This window comes from Dendrobates tinctorius, unplaced genomic scaffold, assembly GCF_039654945.1.
Source record: "Dendrobates tinctorius isolate UK_male_01 unplaced genomic scaffold, ASM3965494v1 ptg000143l, whole genome shotgun sequence".
NCBI classification, from domain to species: domain Eukaryota; kingdom Metazoa; phylum Chordata; class Amphibia; order Anura; family Dendrobatidae; genus Dendrobates; species Dendrobates tinctorius.
Window position 1 is genome coordinate 6,639,951 of NW_027361810.1, and position 16,097 is coordinate 6,656,047.

Genomic DNA, 16,097 nt, shown 5'->3' on the forward strand with positions numbered 1-16,097 from the left:
GGGAGAGCTAGCTCCGTGTGAATGAGGGTAGGGATAGCATAAGTTTCACTGGGTGTTAGGGACAGAATTAGGGGCAGATAGGGACAGGGAGGGACAGGCACTGAGGGACAGATAGAGAGTTAGTTATGATAAGTTAGGTAGAGTAGGGGCAGGTAGGGACAGATAGGGACAGTTTCTTTAGGGACAGAAGTAGGGACAGTCTTAGTTGTTGAGGGACAGGGTGAATGTGTTAGTGAGGGATGGGGCCTCCAGAACTCCTTTCCTGGTGTTGGGCTGGTGCATGTCACTTTAGCTTTTTGTTTTGGAAGCATGAAATTTAATGGATATTGGGCTTGCAGGCACCAAACTTGGGCCTGTGGCAAGGTTTTTGGAAATGTGGTTAATACTTATTGTTTGGGTAATATTATCACTGGTTATAGCAGGTCGTATCTTAGGTGTATAACAAGTGTAGTATGTGCTTTTTGTGTATCTGTACATGTATGCAGTATTGTATGTATGTCGTTAGGACGGTGCTTTTAAAAAAATGTATATATTATAGTTAGGAAAGGGGGAAGGGGTACAGTCAGGTTGGGTGGGGGTTTCTTGCGGGAGGGAGGGGGAAGTTTGGACCCTGGAATGGACCCTGAGAAATCAAGGGCCGAAGATCAGAAGGAAGATGGCCTGGGAACTACACCAAGGACCATGTGAAATATATAAGGAAATGTAGAGGCGGGCCATAAACTTTCCTGGACCCTGAGGTGCTGTTTTTTTTTTTCTGAGGCCATAAACTTTCATGGACCTAGGTGTGGAAAAGGCTACGAACTTGTGGACCTGTGGTGTGGGTGGTGGGAAAAAATAAATAAATAAAAAAAAAAATAAAAAAAAATAAAATAAAAAAAAAAAAAAAGGGAAAAAGGGGGGTGGTTTCTTGCTGTGTTGAGGGGAAGTAGTTGAGGGTCTGCCAAGATGGCTGTTTTTTCTGTTTAAGGCAGTGGGCCAGAAAAAGTGTTTACTTTCCTGTTTTAAATCCAGTATATAGGAATGAATGGGAGCATGAGTGAAGGTGTGAATGGGGTTGAATGTGAAGGAATGGATTTTTGTTTGTTTTGTTTGGTTTTTTTTTTTGGAGGTTCCTGCTGGGGGTCCCTCAGGCTGCAAAGCCTGGAGACACTGCACTATGTCCTTCAGAGATGGACTGTCGTAAGCTAGCATATTTGCACAAGTTTTTTTTTGTATGTCGGTGTGGTTTATTTTAGTTCATGTATCGTGGTTTTTGATTTCTGGAATGTTGTTTTTGTCTGTCTTATGTATTGTGTTTTTGATATTTTTATAATAAAAGAGATACAGGAGGTAACTCAGGATCAGTAATGTATGCACACAGTGACTGCACCAGCAGCATACTGAGTGCAGCTCTGGACACGCCCAGGAAGAGGAGGAGCGTCGCAGCGGAGCGTCTGCAGGCTGGGATTTTGCTAAGCTCCTGGGAAGGGAGGTTTTTTTTTCTGCAAGGACTTTCCATCTGCCCCCTTCCCAGGAAAGAGGACTCTCCCTGGGACTGAGCGCCGGGGCTGTGCCCCTGCCTCCCACCCCCCGGCAAGCTAGCTGGGGGTGGGGGGCCTCATCCACCACCAGGAGGCCCAAGGCACAGCCAGCCAGTCCCAGGGATGGGGAAAAAGCGGACACCAGGGGGCCGCAAGGCTCCAGGGTCCGGGACCCCTGAATTGAAGGCTGTGGCGGGCCCTTCCCCCGGAGGTGCAGCAGCCAGCAGAGGTGAGGCAGGGCCCCCCCTTAACATCTGGGGCTCAAAGGCTGCGGGAGAGCCGGCTACCACCTACACCTCCCGCATCCATGCCCACCTCTCCGAATATGAGGAGGCCGGGAAGCAGCTGAGGAGACTTCGGGGGGAGCTGGAGGGAGCCAGGATAATATCTAAAAACAGGCTCCGTACCTCAAAGAAAGCGGAGGTCGCCGCCACAGTCCAGCGGCTGGAAGAGGAGTTTCGGGCCCTGGAGGGCCGGCGAAGTGTCATCATGGCTGGCAGCGGCCCCTTCCAGGAGAAGCTGCGGAACGAGGACTGGTTCAGGGCCATGGCCGGTGGGTCTCCTGGGGGGTCAGGAGGCCCCACCCAGGTGGAGGAAAGTGAGGAGAAGGAAGAGCAAGATGGCGCCCACGCTACACCCGGGCCGCCTCCACCTGAAGACCTGACGGACACCAGCAGGAGTCAGGTAACATGCAGCGGGATAGCCCCTGAGCAATTGGCCCTCCCGCTGGACTCCAGTAACGCGGAGCAAAGCGGGAGCGAGGTGGAGGATGGAGGGAGCGGGAGTAATACCGAGGGGGGCTGCCTCATCCTCAGGCAAGTGCGGCAGATGGAATCCCCAGCACGGTTTGGCACGCTGTTGTTTGGGGATGAAGTCTGCCCAGAGGATGAGGCAACCGGGAAGAGGAGAAACAGGAGGCGCAGGCGTAAGGCCTCTGAAGGCGTGGAGGAACAACTGGTTTTTGCTCCTCTTCCCGGGGCCCCTCTGTCCCGCTGTGTGGAACCCGCTACCCACCCCGGCTCGGGCCCTGTGGTGGGTCCACAGCGAGGGAGCGGGGAGAGATGACTGTTGTGACCTGACTGTCGCATCTGGTGACAGTTCAGACCAGGGCAGCGACATGGAGGTCGGTGCTGGTTGTGGTGTTGGTGGTGGTGTCCAGGCTCAGCCCTCGGTGGCAGGGGGGGCTGGCCTGGCAACAGGTAAAGTTGGTACAGCCAGGGCCGCACCTCCGGCGGCGAGTGCTGGGGCTTCTGGGCCCCCCACGTACGGATCCGCTAAGTCTGGATCGCTAGTGGGGGTCCAGAAGTCTAGGAAGGGCGAGCAAAAAATCAAACAACAACTGAAGCGGTGCAGGGAGCTGGTCGCTCCCATGGCGGCGCCCGTGGTAAGAGCGGGGTCTCCGGCACGTCGACCCAAAAGGGGGTCCGTGCGGGGGGCTCCGCCGCCGCTGGGCGACGAGGGGGAGTGGCCGGCCCTGCCCGTGGCAAGTGGTGGGCACAGAGTGGCGGCGGTGGTCTGCGAGGGGGGCGGGGCCTCCCCGAGTGTTGCCCGGCCTGCAAAGGCTGTGGCATGCGGGGGGGCGTGTCCTCCTCGGCTGCTGTCCCGCTCGCTACGTCCGCGTCACCTGGGGGGCGTGGCCTCGCATGGGGTTACTGCTCTGCCCGTGGTGGCCGTGACTGGCGGGGGGGCGGGGCCACGGCAGGCCTGCTGCCCTCTGTCCCACCCACCCTCCCAAGCAGTGCAAGCAAGCTGCCCCCAAAAGCTGGCGGGGGTTGTCGGGGTCCCCAGCCCACCTACCTTCATCTGAGGGTGCGGGGACTCTGGCGCCCCCTGGCAAGCCGGCAGAGGGAGTGAAGAAGGATGCAGGGCAGGGAGCTGTGCCAGAGGCCATCCCTGCCCAGAGCAAGGAAATCAAAACAAACTCTGAAAAAGGAAAAAAATGGTGCTGGAGAAACCAAGAGCTGCTGCTGCTCCCAGGCACAGCCAGGGAAATGTGCAGTATGTCATCAGCGCTGAGGCACTTAAAGGGGCAGCAGCACTCTTAGCCAGTAAGGGCAATCATGGAGCACCTGGCCAGCTAGGGCCCCCAGCAGGTGGGAGGGAAAATTGCGGCAAAGGAACTGTTAATGCTGATGTAAATAAAAATGTAAATATAAATAAAATTGGTGCTGAGGAGTATGAGGAGTGCGTGAGTGAATGTGAGAGCGGGGTGACTGATATTTTTGAGGAGTTGTTTGTGGACGTGAATGGGGATGTGAGTGACATGGATGAGGGAGTCAATGTGGCTGAAAGTGCTGGAGTGAATGCTGGGAATAATAGAGTGAATGGGAGAGTGAGTGGGAGGACGAATGAGGGTGCAGGCACAAGTGGTGGTGGGAGGGCTGGCCCATCTGCCCCCCCGGCCGCGAGACCCCAACGTAACTATGCGGGGGCCGCGGCTGGGGGTCAGGGTGGTCCTGGGGGGGTCTCCTCGCCTCCGGGCTCCAGGGACGGCGCTTTGCACCACCATTTCCTGGAGGCCCTTAAAAGGGGAGAAAGGTCGGTAACAGTATAGGGGAGGACAGTGGACCTGTCTTTCTGGATAGAGAGACACGGCCTTGCTGCCTTCCAAAATCAAAGGGAGGGAGGGACTGTTTGGTCTCTCCCCACAGCCAGGCAGGGGCCGCCAAGAAGGAATGTGGTCCGTCTTAGGTGGGGGGGAATGAAGCTTCTCCACCCAGGAGCAAGGTGGTGGAGCTCCTCCTTAAGATGGGCTTCGGGGCGAATGACATCTTTGCCCTGATACATCCTTCGGCGTCCCGCTTCTTTGATGTCAGTTTCGTGCGGCCAGAGGGGCTTGAGCTCTTCTGGTTGAACTACGAGCTGGTGCAAGAAGAGCCCGGATGGCGAGACTTCGTTGCGCAAGCGGTGTCTCGCCAAAATGCCGTCAAGCGAGTGACCGTGGTGACTTGTAACGAGTCGCTCGCAGGCGTGGACATAATGACGTGGCTTTCTCGTTACGTGGAAGTCACCGAGGTCCCAAAAAAGAACAGGGACGGATTTGGCATCTGGTCGGGGGGCTGGACCTTCATGGTAAAGCTGAAGGTTTCCGGCGGCACGGTCACCCACATCCCTTCCTCGGCGTTCTTGGGGAGGGACAGGATCCTGGTCTTCTACCAGGGGCAACCGAAGGTCTGCCACAAGTGCGGCGACCCCACCCACTTCAGCGCCAGCTGCAAGGTGCAGAAGTGTGCGTTGTGTGGTGGGGTAGGCCACCTGGCCGCCTTGTGCAAGGACATTCGGTGCCACCTGTGTGGTGACCTAGGTCACCCGCTCAGCCGCTGCCCTCGCTCTTTCTCCAATACCGCTGCAGGCCCGGTGGGGGGAGACCGTGAGGGGGCAACCTCTGGCGGTGCTTCTGCCGTGGCAGGTGGTGGCAGAGGGGGAAGGGCTGAGGGGCCGGTGAGGAAGGGCAATGCTAAGGCAAGGGGCCCCGCGTATGAGCGGAGGCAAGAAAAACGCCATGGAGGCAAGGGGCAGGTGGAGCCTCGGGAAACTGGGGTGATGCCTGCCCCTCCCTCTAGGCCCGTGGCAAAAGCCTCTGAGGCCCTGGGGGAGAGTGCGGTGAGTGAGGAGATCAGGAGGATGGAGAGAGAGGAGAAAGCGGCTGACTCAGACGATTCCTCTCGTTATGAAAGTGTCGACGAGGATGTCAGGGGGCAGCCTACAGCATCAGGTGGCAAAAACAAGCGTGCCAACCGTAAATCGGGAGGGAAGAGGGCTGACAAGTCTTCAAAGTCCCCCCCACCCCCGACCACAAGAGTGCATACGGAAGGGCCCGCTGACCCCCCTCTGATCAGACTCTCCAACCGGTTCAGCGCCCTCGGAGGTTCAGATGACGATCCGCAAGACGAGGGTGCTGGGCCGGGGGTAACACCGGAGGGTCCTTCGGGGGATGGTGGAGTCCGTCCCTCAGGGGGCACTGCTCCTCCTGAGGGGGGGACAGGCTTGGAACCCAGGGGCGAGGACACTGGGGGGGGAGGGATAGACACGTCGGGGGCTTCCCTAAAAAGGAAGGTGTCTGACCCCTCCCCAGGAGGAGGGGATAGCGGGGCAGGGAAGAAACTGGCCATCCAACTCTATCACCCATGATGGGTGAACTCGCCCCGTTGACGCTGGCGTCCATTAATGTCGCCAGCATTAAGTCAGATGCGGCTCGCTTCACGGCCTTTGATTTTTTCTCCCGGATTGAGGCAGAAATTTTATTTTTGCAAGAGACCAGACTAATGGACATGGGGGCCATCTTTAAAGCACGGAGGGAGTGGAGGTGCGGGCCCTCATACTGGTCTCTTGCGGCTGAGCCGTATAGCGGGGTGGCAGTCCTTTTTAAGACTGCAGATGTTGAATGCCGACGGGTTACTGAGTTGGAAATGGGGAGGTGCCTGATCCTAGATGTCTTCATGAGGGGACAAGAGCTCCGGCTCATTAATATCTACGGCCCACAGTCCAAGTGGGACCGTAAATGTCTATTCCTGAGGATCAAGCCCTTTCTTTTTACGAGCCGACAGGTGGTCTTCGGTGGGGACTTCAACACCGTTACGAGGTCCCGTGACCGGGGGGGTCCCGGAGACCGCCTGGCTTATGACAGCGTCGCGCTTAATAGCATAGCTAGTGAAGCTCGCCTGGTGGATGTCCACATCCGGCACACCCCAGGCCACGGGGGTTTCACCTACCATAGGGGTAGCAGTAGGTCTAGAATAGACAGGTTTTTTTTGAAGGAGGACGCCATCTTTTCTGCTGTGTCCGCCGTTGAGGTGGAGTTCTCCGACCACTGTTTAATTTTCTTTTCTCTGAATGTTGCAGAGACTCCTCGGATGGGAAGAGGGCTGTGGAAGCTCAATTCGTCCCTGCTGGAAGAAGCGGAGGTGAGACAATCCTTCGAGGATTTTCTTCAGAGCCAGGTACCACTGTTGGATCTCTGTAGTAGTAAGTCAGAGTGGTGGGAGATCTTCAAAAAGCGGGTGGGGGGGTTCTTCCGTCAGCTCTCGAACCTCAGAAGTCTGAACAGGCACCGCTTGTATCAGGCTCTGGGGAGGAAACTCGAGCAGCTTGTCTCGACTGGAGGTGACCGTGAGGAAATCTCCAGAGTGAAATCTTTGCTCAAGAGGTGCCAGTATGATAGACACATATCTTTAGTTTTTGAGAGGGACTTCGGGAAGTACCGCTCGCCCGACCCTTACAGAAACTGTAAGATGTCAGTGAATTGTAAGATGGTGACAGGACTGATCGACAGTACGGGGTCCCTGAACAGATCCAAATCAGGGATCCTGGAGGTGGTCAGATCCTTCTACTCGTGCCTCTTGGAAAAGAAGGATCTGGATCGGGATAGGATGTCGGCTTTCCTAGCTGAAACCGTCCCTGAGCCAGGGGGTGATCCCTCTCTTGGTGTTTTGGCAGAAGAAATTAGGGAGGAGGAAGTGAGACTGGCCATTGATGGGCTTCGGCCCAAGAAATCGCCAGGTCCGGATGGCTTAACATCCGAGTTTTATAAGACTTTTAGGGACTCCTTGGTCCCCCTCTTGACAGGGGTCTTTAATGAGTGTCTCTCCTCGGGCACTCTTCCCGACTCAATGAGGAAGTCAGCCCTAATTATTCTGTCAAAGGGTAAAGATCCGTCCCGTATCGAGAATTGGCGTCCCATAGCGCTTCTCGATACGGACCGGAAGGTTCTGGCCAAGGTGCTGTTTAATCGGCTGGTGAAGTTTGCACCCCGGCTCCTTTCGGGGGCCCAGCATTGCTCTGTTCCAGGCCGCAGTACTTTTAGTGCTGTGCTCGGTGTCCGGGAGGCAGTGGAGCAGGGTAGGGCAGGCCACTGGAAGGGGTACTTGCTGTCGTTAGACCAAGCGAAAGCCTTTGACCGGGTCAACCATGAGTACCTCTAGTCCGTCCTTTTGAGGTATGGTCTGCCTGGGAGGTTTGTAAAATGGTTAGAGATCTTGTACCAAGGGGCTGAGACTTTTCCGCTGGTGAACGGTTGGTCAGGTCACCCTTTTGAGGTGGGTTCTGGGGTCCGTCAGGGCTGTCCGCTGAGCCCGCTTTTATACGTGTTCGCGATCGATCCCTTCCTAAGGAGGGTAGATCGTGGACCGTTGGTGGGAGTCGGGATGGACCAGGCGGGCTCTGGGTCCTCTCTGAGGGTGGTGGCGTACGCCAATGATGTTTCCCTTTTCGTGTCCTCGAGGGGAGAGGCGGATTGGGTCATGTCAGAGGTAGTGCGCTACTCGGAGGCATCCGGGTCCATGATCAACCGGGATAAGTGTGAAAGTCTCTGGCTGGGAGGGGGAGATCCTAGTTTTGATCTCCCGGACACCCTTCCAGGGCCCCAGGCCACCGCCAAAATTCTAGGCATCGAATTTGGCCCCGGGGACTACCCCCAGCAAAATTAGGAGGGCAGACTTAAGATCGCTGCCCAAAAGGTGGACCAATGGAAGGGTTGGTCTTTGTCCCTAAGGGAAAGGGTTGCCCTGGCTAAAGGCTTTCTGCTTCCCTTGTTAATTTACCTAGGCAGCGTGTGCATCTTGCCAGAACCTCTCTGGACACGGGTCTATAGCCTGTTCTTCCAGCTGTTATGGGGGAATAGGCTCAACCTAATCAAGAGAGAGGTCACATACCGCACGAGGAGACTAGGTGGGTTGGGTATGGTCAACCCGGTAGTGTTCTTAGTGAACACCTTTCTTAAAGCCAACATTTCCAACCTCTGGCTAGAGAGGGCTCCTCCGTGGGTAGTCTCCTGCAAGGGTTGGCTTCGGCCCTTCTTCCAGGAATGGGAGACAGGAGGGCAAGTGAAGGACCTCCGCACACCTCATGGGCATCTACCGGCTTATGCTACCCCGGTTCTGAAGGTGATCCGCCGGTGGGGTCTGGGAATGTGGGAAATCAGGACCATGTCGCGGCAATGCCTTGACAGGAGGGTTCTGTTGACCCATTTCCAGAAGCCCCTGGCCCTTAAGGATTGCCCAGGCTGGGATCTGGAGGTGGGGCTCGGGCTTTTAAATTCTAAGCGGATCCCCACGAAGTTTTGGGACTTGACCTGGCGCTGCTTCCACGGGAGGCTGTATGTAAAGGATAACCTGAAGTGCAGGAAATCCGATGATCGGGGTTGTCCCCGTGAGGAGTGTGGCGACATGCTGGAAAGCATGGAGCACTTCCTGCTTCAGTGTCCCTTTAATACAGAGGTTTACAACAGGGTGGGGGCTTCCATACGTTGGCCGCGGCTGGCGTCCCTCTCCTATGCCGAGTGGGCCTATGGAGCGTTCAGAACTCTGGGTGGCCGAGACCGGGGCACTTTATTCCTAGTCAGTGTAGTGGTTAGGTTCTACATTTGGAATGCACGGTGCTTAGTTTCGACGTGGCAGAAAGCCCTCCCAAGGGAAGAGGTGGTTAGTAACATCCTGGGTGACCTGGTGAAGGTGCGTTCTTTGGAGTTCGAAAGGTTGGGTGTGAGGAGGGCCTCTTGGCTTTGGAGGGGCCTTTCCTTTTAAAAACGCACTCTAGGGAGAGCTAGATTTTGTGTGAATGTGGGTAGGGACAGCATAAGGTGGTGTGGGTGGTGAGGGGCAGATAGGGACAGGGAGGGACAGGCACTGAGGGACAGATAGAGAGTTAGTTATGATAAGGTAGGTAGAGTAGGGGCAGGTAAGGACAGATAGGGACAGTTTCTTTAGGGACAGAAGTAGGGACAGTCTTAGTTGTTGAGGGACAGGGTGAATGTGTTAGTGAGGGATGGGGCCTCTAGAACTCCTTTTTCCTGGTGGTGGGCTACTGCATGGCACACCTAGATTTTTGTTTTGAGATAGAGAAATAATGGATATTGGGCTTGCAGGCACTGAACTTGGGCCTGTAAGTAAAGGTTTGTGGTGTGGTAATATTCGGTAAAGCAATTGATGTAATGACATTGCATTGTAATATTGTATTGTAATATGTATTGTAGTATATGTATTGTAGTATGTGTTGTTATTCTTTTCCGTAGTCAGAGGTGCATGGGGGGCGTAGTGAGGTTGGGAGGGGGGTGAATGGGGGGGTAAGAGCGGAAAAAAAAGTAAAAGGACCCTAAACCAAGGGGAAAGTGGGGAATGGATATACCATATACCATGGACCATGGAAATTATGGAAAATGGACCATTTTTGAGCACATCGGGGGCAAATGGGTGAGGGTTTTGCTTGTGGGCATAAACTTTCGTGCTCATCAGGCCTAGACGTGATAAGGCCATGGACATTTATGGACCTGTGGTGTGGGTGGTAGGAAAAATAATAAAAAAACAGCAAAAAAAAAAAAAATATATATATATATATATATATTGAGGTGTTAAGCTGGTGTAGGTACTTTTGCCAAAAAAGAATTGGCTAGGTTTATTTAAGGCAGCATGGGCCAAGAATATTATTTTTGTTTTCCTGTATATAGGTATGGGTGGAAGTGTGAATGGGGAGTGAAAGAGAGTGAATGGGGGTGAAAGATTAAAAACTGTTTTTCATTATTTTATGGGAAGAGTTTTCTGTTGGAAAGTTTCTGCTGGGGGTCCCCTAAGCTGGAAAGCTTGGGGGCTATAACAAGTTGCGGTTTTGCACAAGCTTCTGTATGTCCTAAGTGTATGATTAATATGTGTATTTTGGTTTATGTGTTTTCTTTTCTGGAATGTTGTGTTGTATTGTTTTTGATATTTTATAATAAAAGAGATACAGGATGTAACTCAGGATCAGTAATGTAATGTATGTACACAGTGACTGCACCAGCAGAATAGTGAGTGCAGCTCTGGAGTATAATACAGGATGTAACTCAGGATCAGTAATGTAATGTATGTACACAGTGACTGCACCAGCAGAATAGTGAGTGCAGCTCTGGGGTATAATACAGGATGTAACTCGGGATCTGTAATGTAATGTATGTACACAGTGACTGCACCAGCAGAATAGTGAGTGCAGCTCTGGGGTATAATACAGGATGTAACTCAGGATCAGTAATGTATGCACACAGTGACTGCACCAGCAGAATAGTGAGTGCAGCTCTGGAGTATAATACAGGATGTAACTCAGGATCAGTAATGTATGTATGTACACAGTGACTGCACCAGCACAATAGTGAGTGCAGCTCTGGAGTATAATACAGGATGTAACTCAGGATCAGTAATGTAATGTATGTACACAGTGACTGCACCAGCAGAATAGTGATTACAACTCTGGAGTATAATACAAGATGTAACCCATTATCGCCACATAATAAAAATGTAATGTAAGTGCAACAGACACTAAGCTAAGTTTAGAAAGTTTGTATCACTTTGTTTATAAAGTACTAGATGTGTGCTTGATGCTATCGCATAGGGAGGGCAGTAACATCACGATGTGGGCAGTTTTGTTGCGCTGGGGGTGGCGGCCCACCCACTTTCGTGCAGTCACAACCGGCAGGAAAGACGGTGTTCTGCGGCCTGTGCTGGAGATGGTGTGCAGCGCCACGTCCGCACCCAATCTCCAGCACAGGCCTCAAGCCGCAGTCTTTACTGCCGGCTGTGACTGCACAGAGGAGTGTGGGCAGGCAGTCCTGGTGGGGGTCCAGCGGCGGCATCTCTCTCATTACTTCCCCCTCATTACACCCCCTTCATTACACCCCTCTTGTTATACCCCCTTGTTACACCCCTTTCACAGCCTCGTGATCGCTGTGACGGAATGGATCCGGGCGGCGGCTGGGATCCAAGCAGCGGCCGAGATCCCAGCGGCGGTCGGGATCGCAGCTGCATTCTGGATCCGAGCGACATCACTTGGGTATTCCAAAATGGCGGTTGGCGTACTTCCGGTGCGGCGCGGTGGATTGTGGGATTCGGGGACATCCAGATGGAAGTGGATGACGGACAATTTAAGGCAATTATATATATATAGATATGGGTGAAGGTGTCTTTACCAGTTACACTTTCTTTAGTGTCCACATAAAAACATGTTTTGCTCAATTTTAAAACAGTTTTTTTCCTCTTTCATAAGGATTAATGAACCTTTACAAAATATGAGACAAGCACAACATAAATATGGTAAATTGAATTAAGGCATCCTTGCAGGTAGCCGGATACATCGTGTTCCCTGTCTGGTAGACTGACATCGATCTGGATCTCAGAGAAGCCGCCTTTGATTCCTGTTCTATTTAGGAGCAGTATTAGGTAGCAGATATTTATCCGGACCTACAAAGGATGGTGTATCGGTTCAAACATCCCCTCCATGTTGTAAGAGGGACAAGAGCCAGAACCCAAAATTAGGTTCACATAAGCCCCTGCCAAGTGCCTAATGCCAGTGGTATATGCCAGGAGTGTAGCAACATCCTTGTTTTTCAGCTATTTTTGTAATAAAAAAATGTACTTTTACTTGGTAGAATATTTCTAGAAATTCTAAAAATCCACTTCAAGTGCAAAATAGAGAATTACAACAGAACATGGAATGTTTCTATTTGATAATCAAAAACCAGATGTGACCGCTCTTACAGTAGAGACTCCACAGTATGAACGCTCTTACAGTAGAGACTCCACAGTGTGAACGCTCTTACAGTAGAGACTCCACAGTGTGACCGCTCTTACAGTAGAGACCCCACAGTGTGACCGCTCTTACAGTAGAGACTCCACAGTATGAACGCTCTTACAGTAGAGACTCCACAGTGTGACCGCTCTTACAGTAGAGACTCCACAGTGTGACCGCTCTTACAGTAGAGACTCCACAGTATGAACGCTCTTACAGTAGAGACTCCACAGTGTGACCGCTCTTACAGTAGACTCCACAGTGTGACCGCTCTTACAGTAGAGACTCCACAGTATGAACACTCTTACAGTAGAGACTCCACAGTGTGACCGCTCTTACAGTAGAGACTCCACAGTGTGACTGCTCTTACAGTAGAGACTCCACAGTATGAACGCTCTTACAGTAGAGACTCCACAGTGTGACCGCTCTTACAGTAGACTCCACAGTGTGACCGCTCTTACAGTAGAGACTCCACAGTGTGACCGCTCTTACAGTAGACTCCACAGTGTGACCGCTCTTACAGTAGAGACTCCACAGTGTGACCGCTCTTACAGTAGAGACTCCACAGTGTGACCGCTCTTACAGTAGAGACTCCACCGTGTGAACGCTCTTACAGTAGAGACTCCACCGTGTGACTGCTCTTACAGTAGAGACTCCACAGTGTGACCGCTCTTACAGTAGAGACTCCACAGTGTGACCGCTCTTACAGTAGAGACTCCACAGTGTGACCGCTCTTACAGTAGAGACTCCACAGTGTGACCGCTCTTACAGTAGAGACTCCACAGTGTGACCGCTCTTACAGTAGACTCCACAGTGTGACCGCTCTTACAGTAGAGACTCCACAGTGTGACCGCTCTTAAAGTACAGAGCTCTATAGTGTGACCGCTCTTACAGTAGAGACTCCACAGTATGAACACTCTTACAGTAGAGACTCCACAGTGTGACTGCTCTTACATTAGGGAATCCACAGTATGAACACTCTTACAGTAGAGACTCCACAGTGTGACCGCTCTTACAGTAGAGACTCCACAGTGTGACCGCTCTTACAGTAGAGACCCCACAGTGTGACTGCTCTTACAGTAGAGACTTCACAGTGTGACCGCTCTTACAGTAGAGACTCCACAGTGTGACCGCTCTTACAGTAGAGACTCCACAGTGTGACCGCTCTTACAGTAGAGACTCCACAGTGTGACCGCTCTTACAGTAGAGACTCCACAGTGTGACCGCTCTTACAGTAGAGACTCCACAGTGTGACCGCTCTTACAGTAGAGACTCCACAGTGTGACCGCTCTTACAGTAGAGACTCCACAGTGTGACCGCTCTTACAGTAGAGACTCCACAGTGTGACCACTCTTACAGTAGAGACTCCACAGTGTGACCGCTCTTACAGTAGAGACTCCACAGTGTGACCGCTCTTACAGTAGAGACCACAGTGTGACCGCTCTTACAGTAGAGACTCCACAGTGTGACCGCTCTTACAGTAGAGACTTCACAGTGTGACCGCTCTTACAGTAGAGACTCCACAGTGTGACCGCTCTTACAGTAGAGACTCCACAGTGTGACCGCTCTTACAGTAGAGACTCCACAGTGTGACCGCTCTTACAGTAGAGACTCCACAGTGTGACCGCTCTTACAGTAGAGACTCCACAGTGTGACCGCTCTTACAGTAGAGACTCCACAGTGTGACCGCTCTTACAGTAGAGACTCCACAGTGTGACCACTCTTACAGTAGAGACTCCACAGTGTGACCGCTCTTACAGTAGAGACTCCACAGTGTGACCGCTCTTACAGTAGAGACCACAGTGTGACCGCTCTTACAGTACAGTACTAGCAGTAATGTATCTAATTGACTTTGTAACTTTTGTTTTAATATTTTGCCATATGGCTGCAAAGCTTGTGACGACCTGTTGGGTGCTGAGCACCTCGCGGGGGCTGTGATGGTAGTCAGCCAGCTTTTCCTCAAACCGATTGAAACTCGCCAGTATAGAGACTTTTCTACAACTGAACAGAAGAGGACGATTTTTGTTCCTTCTGGGGACATCTATAGTGTACGGTCAGATGTAAAGCAGATTCCCATCCGTGCCGCCGGGGCGTCCGGCTGAGGTTCACTGTCGCCTTGCTGGCCAGAATTGAGCTGTACCGTACAACCTGTTCCCGGCAGCTCCTCTGCCCTCTTCCCTGATCTGTCTCTACTGTCTGTAGCTGCTCTCCCCAATATCGGATTCCTGAGTCTTAGATGTGACGTGATAGGGACTGAATAAGGAACAGAGAAAAACAAATCTCCGGGAAAGTGACACAATATTCATTGTCTGTTCCGACAGAGAACTGGATCCTGAGATACAAAAAGTCAAAAGCGCAGAGTGGAATCTCCCGCAGAAAGCATCGCACAAAATGTCTCAGACCGTGACACAGTGTGTCAGATTGTTAGCGGGATGTTGTAACATTGAGCAGAGAAGCCAAAGGCGCTGAACTGCTGCAATCCACCACACAGTACACGGGGCCTGGTACTTGTAGTTCTCCTGGTGCTCTGTGTGGCCATCATGATCACCAGATACTGATGATGGAGGCGACGGGCGGATACCAGACACTGATGATGGAGGCGATCGGCAGCCACCAGATACTGACGATGGAGGCGACCGGCAGTCACCAGATACTGACGATGGAGGCGACCGGCAGTCACCAGATACTGATGATGGAGGCGACCGGCAGTCACCAGATACTGACGATGGAGGCGACCGGCAGTCACCAGATACTGATGATGGAGGCGACCGGCAGTCACCAGATACTGATGATGGAGGCGATCGGCAGCCACCAGATACTGATGATGGAGGCGACCGGCAGTCACCAGATACTGATGATGGAGGCGACCGGCAGTCACCAGATACTGACGATGTAGGCGACCGGCAGTCACCAGATACTGATGATGGAGGCGACTGGCAGTCACCAGATACTGATGATGGAGGCGACCGGCAGTCACCAGATACTAATGATAGAGGCGGCGGGCGGTCACCAAGTACTGATGGAGGTGATGGACGGTCACCTGGTACTGATGATAGAGGTGACGGGCGGTCACCAGGTACTGATGATGGAGGCGACGGGCGGTCACCAGATACTGATGATGGAGGTGACAGGTGGTTACCAGATACTGATGATGGAGGCAACCAGCAGTCACCAGATACTGATGATCTCCCGACGCGTTTCACTGTTAGCCAGATCATCAGGGGAGTTCTCAAGTATGAATAGAGGCCTTCATATTCAAATAATGCCATCATCATTATGAGTTTTGCTCCTTTAAGAAAGGGCTACACAACCATCTTACTTCAGGTCTTCTCCAAGCCCAAAACCGATGTGTAAAATCCTAATTTTCTGGACAGAAGAACCAACTACTGAAAATTAGAAAAATGCTGGAAATTTCCTGGAAAATGTCACAGACGGACAAGATGTGATTGTGGCCTCTTGAGTGTGGAGGTCTACGATGGAGTCAGCGGCGGACCGGCCGGGGACATGAGGGGGCAGTGCAGGTGACAGGCCAGGTGACTATTATATTTTAGAATTTTTTAACCTCTTCCTGGCTCTAAAAAGAGACCAGCACAAAATTGCAGTTTTCTAAAAGTTTGTTGGATGTGAGAAAATCAAATCGCAGAAACTTTACATTACGGCATATTCAGGGTTTTTTTTGATGCAGGATTCGCTTCACTTTGAATTGATTCGAGCATCTCTGCCAACCTCTGTCTGATTGGACCTTTCATCGAAATGAATATTAAATGGGTATAAAAAAAAAAAACCCAAAATGTTATCCTCTATCCGTTGCTGATCTCTGGTGTCTGACAGCTGAGACCCCCAACTATCCAGAGGTCAGGGCTTTGTAACCAAAGACTGAGGGTCCTCAGCGTCCTGTTGCACGGGGCGGAGGTGCACATACCCGATCTCCATTCATTGTCAATGGGACTGCTGAAGAAAGCCGAGCGCAGCCCTCCGCTATTTCCGGCAGTCCCCTAGAGGAAGAAATTATTGGAGGCCGTGATTGAGCAGGAGGCCACACAAGCTCAG